This window comes from Theobroma cacao, chromosome 3 (genome assembly GCF_053813885.1).
Source record: "Theobroma cacao isolate CCN51 chromosome 3, ASM5381388v1, whole genome shotgun sequence".
Lineage (NCBI taxonomy): Eukaryota > Viridiplantae > Streptophyta > Magnoliopsida > Malvales > Malvaceae > Theobroma > Theobroma cacao.
Genome location: NC_142641.1, coordinates 5242533 through 5258290, shown reverse-complemented (window position 1 = coordinate 5258290; position 15758 = coordinate 5242533). Strand labels below are relative to the sequence as shown.

At 31.2% G+C, this 15758-nt stretch overlaps 1 long non-coding RNA gene across 2 annotated transcripts; it reads right to left on the bottom strand.

The window, feature by feature from the left end:
• Positions 1-5882: 5882 nt before the first annotated feature.
• On the bottom strand, positions 5883-8066 carry LOC148763517 (uncharacterized). Of its 2 annotated transcripts, none has more exons than XR_016025540.1 (3): positions 7953-8066; positions 6439-6557; positions 5883-6064 (listed from the first exon to the last, which is right to left on the bottom strand). It is a non-coding gene; the product is annotated as an uncharacterized LOC148763517 (long non-coding RNA). The 2 variants fall into 2 exon arrangements; XR_016025541.1 differs by having other exon boundaries at positions 6055-6080.
• Positions 8067-15758: the final 7692 nt, after the last annotated feature.

Below are 15758 nucleotides of genomic sequence, written 5' to 3'. Positions count from 1 at the left end.
GGAAGAATTAACACCCTTATGGCGTCTGTTCCACGAACGGTACCATTTCATCATATGTTATCTTATTATAGCCTAAACCATTGATTTTATTCCTATGTTTCCATAATCCTTGTTTACTTAATTAATTCTTTATTGTATTAGTAAATTAAAGCTTTTTATTCGATTTTATGAGTGCACATGATGCAATTGCAAAATGATATCATGATTTACGAATTTTTTTTTAAAAAAAGAGTAGCGAAAACCTTGTGTCAAAAATCATTCGTAGACCATCCCAACGCTTTGGTAAAGTCTTAAAGTTTTTCTCACCTAGGGATATCCCCGGAAGAACTCGTCTCTACAAGTCTTTCGAGGAAATCCCATCATCGAAGTTCTCATCCCATTAGTAAAATATATGTCATATGCTATGCCAAAATAAAATTATGAATGATGCCTAAATGAGCGAGTTTATAAATTTAGTTGATTTGTAATTTATATAATAAGTTATTTAATAGTTTAGGGTAATTTACTACCTTATTTATTTTTATTGTATGCACCTTTTTTAGAAACATTCTATTTAAATCAATAATTTTTAGTTAATATTATGGGTTAATATATTTTATAGAACTATACATTCCTTTATTGAATAAACAATTAACTTCTTTATTTTGCAATAATTGTTTAAACTAATTAATTAACTAACTACATCGATTTATATTTAGATATAATATTACATAAATTTATTTCTTTGAACGTTTAAAATGATTATTTGAATTAATGAGTATTGGAATATAGGATTTAGATTTATCTTGACGTTTTGGCAAAAATCCTCCTCAAATTCCACACCTAGGAAATTCATCCCAAAAATGGCAACTCTTTGCCTTTTCAGATGAAATTCCATCATTGGATTAATTCAAAATAATCATTCTATTTTTTAATATTTATAATTTTATATTATGTCATATATTTTCATTTATATATATGTATATACCTATATAAATTTGTATAACTAAATATTTCATTTCTCTTGCCTATCTAACCTATTTTCATTTATGACTAAAATATATTTTATTTTTCTTATATTTTCTTTCATTTATAAAGTTCTATTTTTTTTAAAACTAGGTATTTTCTATTTTTCTACTTAAATCTCTCTTTTTAACTAAACATTTATTTTTTTATATATTTTACCTTGATTAGATCTATCATCATAAATACCTTTTTTTATTTAGGCATTTAATTTCTATTTATATATATATATATATTTAACTTACCTAAACTATATATTTTTAACTAAATATTTATCTAAGTTCATGTTCTTTTTATAACTAATCATATTTAAAATATTATTTTTATTATTATTATTTTATTGTCTTTTATTTATTTTAATTTTTTACCCTATTTCTTGTCGTAACGTGCAGGTCCGGGAACCCGACCGCTAGACGCGAGTGAAAACTCTAAAACTAGGAGTCGCCACCAATCTTTTTTACTAGTTGCGATTGACCACCTATTGATTCGATTCTAATCGGCGGAGTCTAAATTAGATTTAAGCTCGCCGAAAGAACCTTAAACTGGTCTACTTTTTTTTTTTCAGATCTAGGTTCGGGAGTACGGTTACGCTCGGGGAAGGATTAGCACCCCCGGGACGCCCGTTCCATGAACGTTACCATTTTTAGATTATCTTATTAGGCTTTAATTTTTAAGTTCATTTTATTTCCTTAGCTATTATTCGCTTATTTTATCTCCTAATTTTTAAATTATTTTGTTTGATTTTAAAATGAAATGCAAGTGTAAGGTAAGATGAAATGCATGACGTGGGATAAAAATGTCAGACGAATAACCTTTTATCGAGGACGTTCTCCCGAATCCACCCATCATACTGGTGGGATCCGGGTGTTCTCTCACCTAGGGAATTATCCGAGAAACTCGCCTTCGTAAATTCAACGAATAATTCCCATCATCAGGGTTATCGTACGTTTTTTTTTTAAATAATATTTTTGTGAATAATGAACCTAATACAAGCAAAAGCCTTTTATTAAAGATGTTTCCCGAGCCCTCCCATCATACTGGTGGGACCCGAGGATATCTTTTCACTTAGGAAACTTTTCGATAAATACTTGCCTTCACAAGATCCTCGAAAAAATCCCATCATCGGGACTTAAACTCGAAAACAAAAATATTTATATGCAACATATATATATATGCTATGTTAATACAATTATCTATTTTTTTGTCATTTTTTATTATTTAATTATTATTTTCATTTTATTTTATTTTTTATTATCATATTTTTTATTTTATTTCTAATTATTATTTTTTATACTTTACATTTTTTTCTAGGTTACTCTTATATTTTCCTTTTATAATTAGATAAATTGTTTATGATTCCATTTAATGCTTAATTTTAAATTAGTTGTTGTCTTAGATTTTTTTTATTATTTATTTATTTATTTATTTTCCTATTTATTTAATGTCATGTATGTTGCATTTTCACAAATTAATTATTTACTATATTTTTGAATTATTATTATTATTTTTATCATCATTTTTTTTATCTATTGTTATTTATTTATTTTTTATTGAGTAATTTTTATATAATTAAATTTTTTATTTATTAAAAATTTCAAGATCTTGAAATCGAGGCCCTCCCATCGTACTGGTGGAGCCTTGATTCGGATTCCGAACCTAGGGAATATGGGCCTGAGATTGCGACTTCTCGCGTCCAGACCGATCATCCCATCATCGATATGAATTATTTTATTTATATTAATAATTCTTTATCTTTTCATTTTCATTCTCTCTTCATTTATATCCCTCTCCATTTTATTCTATTACATTTTTTATTTTATTTTTTTAATTAATTTGATATCCACATATTTTATTCTATTACATTTTTTATTTTATTTTTTTAATTTTCCTAACTCATTTTCATTCCTATAAATTCACATAATTATATATATTTTGTGATCATGTCTAGCATTTCAACTCTTCCTACGTTATATATTCTCTTAGCTATATTCTAGATCAATATCTACCTAAACCTATTTATTATATTATTATTATTGTTTACTAAATGTTCATTTATCTCTCTCTATTTATATATTTTATCCTTGAATCTATTTTTATAACTAAATATTTTCTTCTATCTAATTTTATCATTTATTGTCATATAATTGCACATATATTTTCTTTATTTTCTTATCTATTCCAATCTCTCTTTTTTTTCTTCACATTTTTACATTTTTAGACATCTTTATTATTATTATTATTTTTATTTTTATATTTATATATTTTCTATTTTTTAATTATTTTCTTTCCTAATATATTTTAAAATTCATTCTACAACATTAATATACCTTATTTATATTATTTTACTATCCTTAACATAAAGCTACATTAAAAATTTTCTAACTTGAACAATCAACACAAATACCACAATCATAACCCAATAAATCAATGATCCAAAACTTACCCCAAAGCTTTAGCCTAACCCGACTCAAGGTGGATCGGACTGACCCAAAAAGCTTGTAAGCCTACTTCAAGAATTCAGCCTCATTTCTCTCCAAAACGACCTCGTTTCGGGCTTCTTGGGTTGCTTGAGCTTCTATACCAAACGGCGTCGTTTGGTCTATAAACTTAGCTATAAAAGGTCTCTTTTTTCACCTTCTCTTCATTTTCTTTCACCATTTTCTCTCTTTACCGACCATACTCTCTCCCTTCTCTCTACAAGTCGCTGGCCTTTCTTCCCCTTTCTGACTTTGCAGCAGCCGGTCACTCCAAAGAAAATCGATCTCTCTCTTTCGCTCACTCTTCTCTTACCGACAGTAAGACCTAGATCTTCTCTCTTTTGCTCACTCTCTCTTGACCATTGCCGGCGGCTAGACCTAGATCTTCTCTCTCTTCTCCTCTTCCTTCCGTCGGCGGTAAGACCCATATCTTCTCTTTCTCTAAAATCGACGGCACAGACCTAGATCTTCGAGGGTCGACTACCCAAAACCCTCCAAAGACTCCCAAGACCTACCTTAAAACAAACTAATTAAAAAAGATCCCCAGAACACAGCTCTCTTCCCTTACCATTGTATATTTTTTCTATATTTTTTGATTTTTTTGTATTTTTTGATTGAGAATTTGTGGTTGCTCTCGGTTGCTAGGAAGCTAGAAATTTTTGAATTGCTTGTTGTTCTTTTTTGCAAGTTGTTGGGGTTTTCAGATTTTTTTTTTGGGCTCCCCGGATGAGTGCTACTTGTTTTTTAATTTTTTTTAAATTTTATATTATAATTATTTTATGATTTCTAATTAATTAAAATTTTATTATTTATTATATTTTTTTTCAGTGTCTACATTTCTAATAATCATACTAAAGCACTAATATATTTTAGTTTTACTATTTTACTATGTTGTTTTTTTCCATATGTATATTATTTTCATAAAACTATATTAATAACTTTCTAAATGAAACCAATCAACACAAATACCCAAAACAAAACACCCAATAAACCAAGGATCTACTGCTTAACCAAAGCTTGAGTTAGCCTAAGGAAGACAGGACCAATAGGAAGCCCGCAAGGCTGCTTTAAGAACTCAACCATCTTCCTTCGAAACGGTGATGTTTCAAGCTTTTTAGTTGCCAAAACGTCCTCACCAAAACAATACCATTTTATGCTCTGATCCAATGTATAAAAGCCTTCTTTTCAGCTCCTTCCTTCATTTCCCCATCTTCTTTCTCTCTCTAGTCGCCGGTCGGCCTCCCTCTCTCTAAAAAATGTCCTTTTTTCATTTCTCTCAACAAAAAACTCCCTTTCGTCACTCTCCTTCACAACTTGTGAAACTAAACCCCAAACCTTAGTTCAACCCAAAACCCTCTAAACCTCATCTCCCTTTTTCAATCTAAACCCCAAGAACTCCAAATCTCACCCCTATATCTGTGAGAAAGAAAGAAAAAAGAAATCTTTCCCCTTCGGTTGCCTTTTATTTGTTTCGTAGGTTTTTTGGTTTTTATTTTTTTATTTTTTGTGGTTATTGGCTGCTGGTAGGTTGGTAGAATAGGAAAGCTAACATTTTCGGCTCTAGGTTACCTAGGATTTGTAGTAGGGATTTCTAGGGTTTTTGTTCTAGGGTTTTTTCAAATTTTTAGGGTTTTTGGCTAGGCTCAAATCTACGATTTTTTCTTTCCAAGGTTTCTTTTTTTTTGAAATTCCAGCTACCCTATTAAGTTGAGAAGAGGCAGCTTTATATCTCCTTTGTGGTGTTGGGGATGCAACCACCTATTATCCCCAGCATCGTGAGGCCATTGTTAGACTTGAATTTTTTGCATTTGGTACAACAAAGGTGTCTTTGGCAAGGCGGAGCTAGTCTTTTTTCTTTTATTTTATTTTTTGTTCTTTATGCTTCCAGACTCTGAAGTTTAGTAAGTTTTAATCATTAATTATTGCTTTTAATCTTGTTTAGTTTGTTTGATCTGGAATTTTAATTTTACTATTTTCTGGGTCTGTTTTTGAGCCACAGACTAAAGTTCCAAACCTAACTTTACATTGGGGTTGAGATTAACTAAAAATAAAATAACAAAATAATAAAAACTCATAAAAATATAAAATTAGTTGTGTCTACAGTTGTGCATAACAATCGGTGACCCAATTTAACCGAGTACTCCCCATCTTTGCTGTTATGCCAAATTATTTTGTCCTCTAGACGCCTTATGCTCAAAGGTAGTGTTAAAATAAGAGAGCTTTCATATGGTGGAAAGCATTCTCTAATTTTCCTCTCATCCCATTATAATTGATCAACTAAAATAAATTCACTAACCTTTGTCAAATCTGTCACAGTTTCATCATAGACATAAAGACAAAATCTCATAAGTAAATAAATGAAAATTGATTAACATATGTAATAAATTTTGAATGGATAGGCGATATTGGTCTCAGCAATTGCTTTTAAATGAACATCATGAGTCTACAAAATAGGACATGATATTTGTCACGACCCGACACTCCCTTCGAGCCCGTGACAACGGTCGTGAAGTCTCGGTAATCATTCATTACTCGGTATGTCAATCGAAACCTCGCAAGGCCCTTGCATCAGTTTTCCACTTCCCCTGTGAGCAATAGTCACTAAATATCGAGTTTTAAGAGAATATAAATTATTTTAGATCGAAAACAGTCAAAATAAAATTTTGACCACACAGGGGTATTTTGGTCATTTTTACCTGAAAATTTCGAAACCTGATAAAAATACAACGTATGGTAGAAAGATATCCATTTCTGATTAAAATAAATTTTTGCAATCTAAATCATCCATTTGGAGTGAAAAGTTGACTAATTAGACTAAATAAAAATATTCGATAATATATTCCATTTTCTTATAAAACAATTTTTATAGAACTATGCATAAATAATTTCTGTAGCGTGAGAACAAAATAAATTCATACACATAGTAATACAGTAAACCAGGTATTCAAAATTATCTTACAGTGGCATATGGACCCCGAGATAACCAAAAGTGTGCAAGAATGTAGACTTACGATTTCCAAGGAAGTAAGTCCAAAAGAAATCCTTGATGAAATCGATTGCCTACAAATTATCTTGAACCTGAAATGGTTAAAAAAGAAAGGGTGAGTTTTCATAAACTCAGTGAGTAAACAAAGTACGTCATTAACATCTAAAGCCGAGAAAATGGAGACAGTAAACTTTTCATCATACCATAATCCATAACATTTTGTACTTGTTTCAAATCATATAAAACAACACATTTCATTATAATACACATCACGACTTATGATTTTCTTAAAAACTTGGCTCATGCCAAAAATCATACTCGGTGATACCTTGGCCGAGGCATTCAATCGAGTCCGCCAAGGTTATTAAGTTAACAACTACTCATAAAAACATAGTTTAGCCATCCCTTGGTGTTGGCAGAGTTCATCCTCAAGTGGTGGTTTGGTGTGAAGTGAACTCTATCGTACCTTAGGAGATATCCTTTGCGCCTCTCCTACTAAGGTAAATATAACGGGGTTTACCGTGCCCCTTTAATATGCTGGTCCACGAAAACCCGCTTACTACAGTGGCTAATTAAATAACCCACCAATCAATAAAATTTTGACAGCATAACGTGGCTAACATAATACTACCCAGCCTGTCAAAGGAAAACAAACAGTTTATATATTTCACAACCCAAAATCACGTATCAGTTCATAAATCATCAATTTCAAACATAGGTACGTAAACCTAAATATATAAGCAACATCAAAGGTTGGTCTCCACATACTCACATTTTCAGAAATATTATTGAATTGTAAAATAAGTCATAAACCTTATTCCTTAAATCGATTATTAGTCATAAAACATAAAATTCATTTAGGTTCAATATTCCTAAAATCATAAAAACGATTGTAAAAATACTCTAGATAGATAAGATGAACAGTGGTTACTCACTTTGACGGGATTTAACAACACTCCTATTCTTGATCCTCGGGTGCAATACCTTTGCCCTTATTTAATCGGTCTAAACGTCCAATTCGATTCTAATTAATTTATTGCACTTCAGTACTCCCCAAAATTTCACAAACTTCACTACAAGTCTATTCTAAGTGCAATTACCAAAATATCTCTCATTATGGTGCAAATTGCCAACAACGGGAGTAAAATTTTTCGGTACCCGTTTTCGATTTTTAGGATTCCTAAGCACTAAATACATCTAAATGGCATGAAAAACAACCAAATTCATCATCAATCCTCACCCATAAAATTCAGCAAAGATAGGTTCTAAAATGGGCATGTGGATTCCTTGCTTAATTTTCATACTAAATGTTACTAAACACCTAAAAACACTAAGTTACCTTGAAATTCAACTAAATTCATCACCAACTTTCTCTCTCCAAATCTGGCCAGCATATTGCCCCTCATGAAAACTTGAATTTAATTCATGGAAAATGGAAAAAAATGCATGGGCAAGATGAATTTCAAGCTTAATATTAAAAATCTTACCTTTAGTCATCAATTTCTTGAAAATTCAACAATTTTTCCTTAGTTTTTCCTCCCTAGGGTTTTTCTTTTCTTTTCTTCTCTTATCTGCAGGTGCTGGTCGGCCTTGAAATGTTGAGTGGAAGAGTGTGGGCTGGTTTTTAAATGGCAATATAAAAATATTAAATTTTTGACACATGTCACCTTTTTATTGGTCCACTTGTTTTAACTTAATTTTTAAGCCTTTTCTCACCACCACAAATGCTCTAATATTTATCCATAGCATAAAATAATAAGAGGTAGAATTGTGGAGCTTGACAAATGTCATGGTGGTGTAAAATTACAATTTTGCCACTGGAGTGGTAAAATTACCATTTTACCCCTATGCTCTGAAAAATACAAGAATTAAATTTTTTTTTCACTTCTTAACCTCAAATCATACTCCAATACTCAAATCATACTCTAATAAGTCAAATGGGGTCAAAAAATCTTTTCTAAAAATTCTCATTTTGTCCCCAGGTGGCAAATGACCATTTTACCCCTGGATAGTGAAAATTTCGTTTGACTCCAAATTGATCCTCGAACTCCAAATCACCATATTAAACCATTCTGGTACTTTAATATCCTTAATTTAATCTCAAATTCTCTATTTGATCTAGTTCGAGGCTTAAATCAACTTTGTTGTACCTCTAGGTACAATACCTACTTTTATAAATTTTTCGAGACTCTCCTAGCATGCAATCATGCTATCATCACATGTATGTCATGACAAGTATTTTATAAGGTCGGGCTTTACAATATTTTTCTAGTGCAATAGTGTGAAAATTCTTGAAATTTTGTTGAAAAGAAAAGGCATTTGTTCTTGAATTTAAATCGAACAAGGTTTTCATTTAAAATTTAAATTTAATACACTTATAATTATAATCTAAACTGTATATAAATGTAATTTATCACTTTTATATTTTTTTAATAATAAAATAGAGTAAACTCTTTACTCACCACTTATGGTATAGTTTTTTTTCTCGCACAGCACCTTCAGATTATTTTTTTTTCTTATAAACTTTTGTGTTTTAATTCTATTCCCAAAGGGGCAACAGTGTTAAAGTTTCAGTTAGTTTTTTTATAAACAGACAATAATATCTTTTGTTTTAATCCTTTTTTATTTTCTTTATTTAATTAAAAAATATTCCAAGAATTTTTTTTCAGTTGCTTCATAGTTGGTCTAAGAATGGAATCATATAAAGAGAAGAAATATTTTTTTTATCAATATTTTCAGTGTCATTATTTTAAGTCCCATAAAGAATACAATTCATACAAATATTACAAAATTTTGATAAAGTTTGTATTCTAATTCTAACTCCAAATCTATATTGTTCTACATTTTCCTTTTCGTTCAACACACGAGAAGAATGTGTCACTTTTTGCAACTCCTTTTGTGGCTCTCTATATAAATAATTCTATAATTTTTTTTTTTGGCTTATTCATCGACGGAAATGATCTGAAGAGGATAAAAGCTTGACGAGGACAATGGAGTTGAACATCATGACCTGCTCCAGAAAAAATGAACAGAAAAAATGAAAACAAAATGAGAGAGGAAAATTTGAAAACAAAAATAAATATTAAATCTTTTGAACTGTTTGAAATTTAAAGAAAGAAAAAATCTCTTTCCTGATTCGAACAATGAGAATGTGAGAGAAAAAGGAAAAAAAATCAAAAGTTGAAATAATTTTTAATTAAAGAAATAAAATATAAAAAAATTAAAATAAAGGTTATTATTGTCTGTTTATAGAAAAAATGAATTGAAACTTTAACATTATCATCCATTTTGAGAAAACAACTAAAACAACAAATTTATATGAAAAAAAACTAACCTCATGGTATTATGTGAGAAAAGATTATATCACAAGAAATGTACGTGGAATTTAACTAAAAGAATATTATGATAAAGTTGATATTTAACTAAATTATACTTTCACATCAGAATGAGTTATCAATGATGGAAAAATATATATTATATTAGTTCATAATTACGATGAGAAGTACTCTTTATAGTTGCATAAATTTATATGTAAAGTTTAATTTATTTTCTTATAATAAATGTCAAACCCTGCTTTGTAAAATAATTATAATGTCATTCACATGCTCGATAGAATGTTTATATATTTAGGAAGTTCGAGGAATCGTTAAAAGACGATATTACCCCTAATGGTATCATTAAGTCGATTAATTCTCGAACTAATTGAAATAAAAATTTTAAGGTGAAATTAAGAGTTTCACAGCTCAGGGATGACTCAAAATGGTAATTCGGAGTTCAATGATCAATTTGGATTCAAACCGAAATTTTCACTATTCAAGGGTAAAATGATCATTTGCCACTTGGGGACAAAATGAAAATTTTTAGAAAAGATTTTTTTTGGCCCCATTTGACTTATTGGAGTATGATTTGAGTATTGGAGTATGATTTGAGGTTTAGAAGTGAAAAAGTTTAATTTCGGTGATTTCTGGAGTGTAGGGACAAAATCGTAATTTTTCCAATCGCGGACAAAATTTGAGATTTTGAGAGAATTTAGATCACATTTGACAAATTGGAGAATGACATCAGTATAAGGGATGAAAAATATGTCTATGGGGAATTTTTTTCAGTTTTGAGGGTAAAAATGTAATTTTTCACTTTACGAGGGCAAAAGTGTAATTTTTAAAATTTTACTCCACCAAAACTTTAGAAAAGTCTAGAAATTTCATGGAAGACATGGATAAGTGAAGAGGATTGAGTGGTAGAAAAAGAAAGTAAAAAAGATGGCTAGAAAAAAATAAAATAATAAAATATTCAAAAGGTAAATAAAATAATAATATTTTATTAAGCCTATTAAAAGGCTTGAAAATTTCAGAATTCTTCATTGGGATGGTCAGCAAAAACCAGCAGGAGAGAGAGAGAAATAAGAACAAACCCTAGAGTAAGAAAATTCAAAAAAAAAGTGTGATTTTTCAAGGAATCAAGTGTTTAAAGGTATGATTTTTCAAGCTTAGCTTAAGATTTATCATTTCCATGCATTTCCCATCATTTTCCATGATTGAATCATGTGATTTGAGGATGAATTCAATTCTGAAAAAAATGGGTTAAGAGAGAGAAACTTGTTAGATTAATTTGATTTTAAGTTATGTTAGTGTTTTAAGTTAGTTTAGCATACTTAGGAACAAAACAACAAGAAAAGAATTTATTTTCCTCCATTACCATTATTGGCTGAATTTTCTAGGGGAATATTTGCTGATGATCTTGATGTTTATTTGAGGAATTATGATGAATAATGATGAATTATGAGTCTAGAAAAATAATGGGAATTTTCAGAGCAAAAATATGAATTTTTACCCATTAGGGGTATTTTCGTAATTTGCTATCGGGACTGATAATTTGCACCACACTGAGGAACATTAAGTCAATTTGGGTGCAATTGAGGTATAGAAACTGAAAAAAATTAATTTGAGATTAAATTGGATGCGTTAGTAATTTAATTAGGTAATAGGCCGAATTAGGTCAGCACCGCATTTAAGCGGTAGTCGGATAAGTTGCATGTCATATCATGCATATATACCGAGCCTGAATTGATTTTATAATGGTCAAGCATTGATGTGGTGAATTATGTATTGTACATAGTGGATAGATGGTGAGCAAATTATACTGGTAAAAGTACAAAAATTGTACTTGAAGACTGGGATTAGGAGTACATCGACTCCTAGAACTGTGAGTGGATAATATATCGTCTTAAATATCTAGAGTAATTATACGTGTTTGATGTTTTTATTGAATGGTGAGTTTGAATTACAAAATATTATGTTTTTCAATTAAAATGTTTTTTAATAAAAATGAGATTTATACTGGTTTTGAAATCAAATATTGTTTTGGGAAATTTGAGTATATGGAGACTGTGTTGAAATTTATGATTTTATATGTTATTGAAATTGGGGCTTATGACACTATGGTAGCATGATGGCTAAATTTTTAGGGTTGACATGAAATATATGAATAGTTTTGGATTGGTCTCGGTAGACTGAATTACATTTTATTCGTCATATTATGCTACTAGAATTTTTATGGGTCTGGTGATATATTATGTCACCACCCGGAACTCCCATCGAGCCAGTGACAACCGCCGCGACGTCCCGATAAGCACTCATTACCCCAAATGCCGATCGAAACCCCGCAAGGCTTAACATCAACTTCCGCATCTCCCCGGTGAGCGACAGTTATTAAATCTCGCATTTCAAGAAAACATAAGTTGGTTCCAACTCAAAACAATAAAATATTATTTTCTAGCCCACAGGGGCATTTTCGTCAATTTTTTTTTCAAAAATACCGAAACTCGTCAAAAACATGGTGTAAAAGCTAAATATATTCATACATACTTTAAATCAAATAACTGAAGAATAAAATTACTTTTGTAGCGTAAGAGTAAAATAAATTTATTCATATAGTAATAAAGATAATTAAAGTATGAAATTTCGTTTACAGTGACACGTGGGCCCCTAACTAACCAAGAAAGTGTAGAGCTACGAACCCTTACTTCCTATGATGCAACTTCGAGATTAATTCTCGTCTTAATCAACTATCAACAAACTGTCCTGAGCCTGAAAAATGGATAGGAAGAGGGGTGAGATTAAATAATCCCAGTGAGTAAACAATTACCATCAAAAGCATCTAAAGCCGAGTAGATGGAGACAATATAAAAACGTTATATCTCAATAATGTTCATAACACAAAATTCGTTTCAATCTATACCAAATAATTTCTTTTCATCAAAATTTCCCCGACTTATGAATTTCTTAAACTTGGCCCCTGCCAGAATCATTCTCACGGGTACTTTCGTCAAGGTATCCCATTGAGACCGCCAAGGCTGTTCAATGACCCATACCCATAAACATGTTTTCACATCTGACACAACCGTTCCTTGGCGTTGGCTGAGTCTCACTCTCACGTGGTGGCCCAAACGTGAGGTGCACTCAAATCATACCTCAGGAGATACTTCACCCAACATCTCCCCCCGGAGGTAAGTATATAATTGAGTTATCGTGCCCCTCTCATAGGCAGCCCACGAAAACCCCCACCACTGCAGTGACCGTTTAATATACCACCAGACCCATAAAAATTCCAGTAGCATAATATGGCGAATAAAATGTAATCCAGTCTACCGAGACCAATCCAAAACTATTCATATATTTCATGCCAACCCCAAAAATTTAGCCATTATGCTACCATAGTGTCATAAGCCCCAATTTCAATAACATATAAAATCATAAATTTCAACACAATCTCCATATACTCAATTTTCCCAAAACAATATTTGATTTCAAAATCAGTATAAATCTCTTTTTTATTAAAAAACATTTTAATTGGAACACATAATATTTTATAATTTAAACTCACCACTCAATAAAATCATCAAACAAGTATAATAACTCTAGATATTTAAGACGATAAATTGTCCACTCACAGTTCTAGGAGTCGATGTACTCCTAATCCCAGTCTTCAAGCACAATTTTGGTACTTTTACCAGTGTAATTTGCTCACCACCTATCCACAATGTACAATACATAATTCACCACATCAATGCTTGACCATTATAAAATCAATTCAGGCTCGGTATATATGCATGATATGACATGCAACTTATCCGACTACCGCTTAAATGCGGTGCTGACCTAATTCGGCCTATTACCCGATTAAATTACTAACGCGTCCAATTTAATCTCAAATTAATTTTTTTCAGTTTCTATACCTCAATTGCACCCAAATTGACTTAATGTCCCTCGGTGTGGTGCAAATTATCAGTCCTGATAGCAAATTACGAAAATACCCCTAATGGGTAAAAATTCATATTTTTGCTCCAAAAATTTCCATTATTTTTCTAGACTCATAATTCATCATTATTCATCATAATTCCTCAAATAAACATCAAGATCATCAGCCAATATTCCCCTAGAAAATTCAGCCAATAATGGTAATGGAGGAAAATAAATTCTTTTCTTGTTGTTTTATTCCTAAATATGCTAAACTAACTTAAAACACTAACATAACTTAAAATCAAATTAATCTAACAAGTTTCTCTCTCCTAACCCATTTTTCCAGAATTGAATTCATCCTCAAATCACATGATTCAACCATGAAAAATGATAAGAAATGCATGGAAATGATAAATCTTAAGCTAAGCTTGAAAAATCATACCTTTAAACACTTGATTCCTTGAAAAATCACACTTTTTCTTTGAATTTTCTCACTCTAGGGTTTGTTCTTATTTCTCTCTCTCTCCTGCTGGTTTTGGCTGACCATCCCAATGAAGAATTCTGGAACTTTCAAGCCTTTTAATAGGCTTAATAAAATATTATTATTTTATTTACCTTTTGAATATTTTATTATTTTATTTTTTTCTAGCCATTTTTTTTTACTTTCTTTTTCTACCACTCAATCCTCTTCACTTATCCATGTCCTCCATGAAATTTCTAGACTTTTCCAAAGTTTTGGTGAAGCAAATTTTTAAAAATTACACTTTTGCCCCCGTAAAGTGAAAAATTACATTTTTACCCCAAAAAATGAAAAATTGCCCATAGACATATTTTTTATCCCTTATACTCATATCATTCCCCAATTTGTCAAATGTGATCTAAATTCTCTCAAAATCTCAAATTTTGTCCGCAGATGGAAAAATTACAATTTTACCCCTATATAGTGAAAATTTCAATTTGACTCCGAATTGATCCTCGAACTCCTAATTACCATTTTGAGTCATCCCTGAACTGTGAAACTCTTAATTTTACCTTAAAATTCCTATTTGAACTAGTTCGAGGCTTAATCGACTTAATGATACCATTAGGGGCAATATCGTCTTTTAACGATTTCTCGAACTTCCTAAATATACAAACATTCTATCGAGCATGTGAATGATATTATAATTATTTTATAAAGCAGGGTTTGACATATTAAACGGTTACTGCAGTGGTGGGGGTTTCCATGGACTGCATATGAGAGAGGCACGGTAACCCAATTATATATTTACCTCCGGAGGGAGATGCTGGATGAAATATCTCTTGAGGTAAGATTTGAATGCACCTCACGGTCACTGCAGTGGTGGGGGTTTCCGTGGACTGCCTATGAGAGGGGCACGGTAACTCAATTATATACTTACCTCCGAGGGGAGATGTTGAGTGAAATATCTCCTGAGGTACGATTTGAGTGCACCTCACGTTCGGGCCACCACGTGAGAGTGAGACTCAGCCAACGCCAAGGAACGGCTGTGTGTTAGATGTGAAAACATGTTTATAGGTATGGGTCATTGAACAGCCTTGGCGGTCTCAGTGGGATACCTTGACGAAGGTACCTGCGAGAATGATTCTGGCAGGGGCCAAGTTTAAGAAATTCATAAGCCGAAAAATTTTGATGAAAAGAAATTGTTTGGTATAGATTGAAACGAAATTTGTGTTATAAACATTATTGAGATATAACATTTTTATATTGTCTCCATCTACTCGGCTTTAGATACTTTTGATGGTAATTGTTTACTCACTGGGATTATGTAATCATAATCTCACCCCTCTCCCTATCCATTTTTCAAGCTCAGGACAGTTTGTTGATAGTTAATTAAGACGAGAATTAATCTCGGAGTTGCCTCATAGGAAGTAAGGGTTCGTAGCTCTACACCTTCTTGGTTAGTTGGGGGCCCACGTGTCACTGTAAACGAAATTTCATACTTTAGTTATCTTTATTACTATATGAATAAATTTATTTTACTCTTACGCTACAAAAGTTATTTTAGGAAGACTTTGAAAATATTGTGTTTTAAG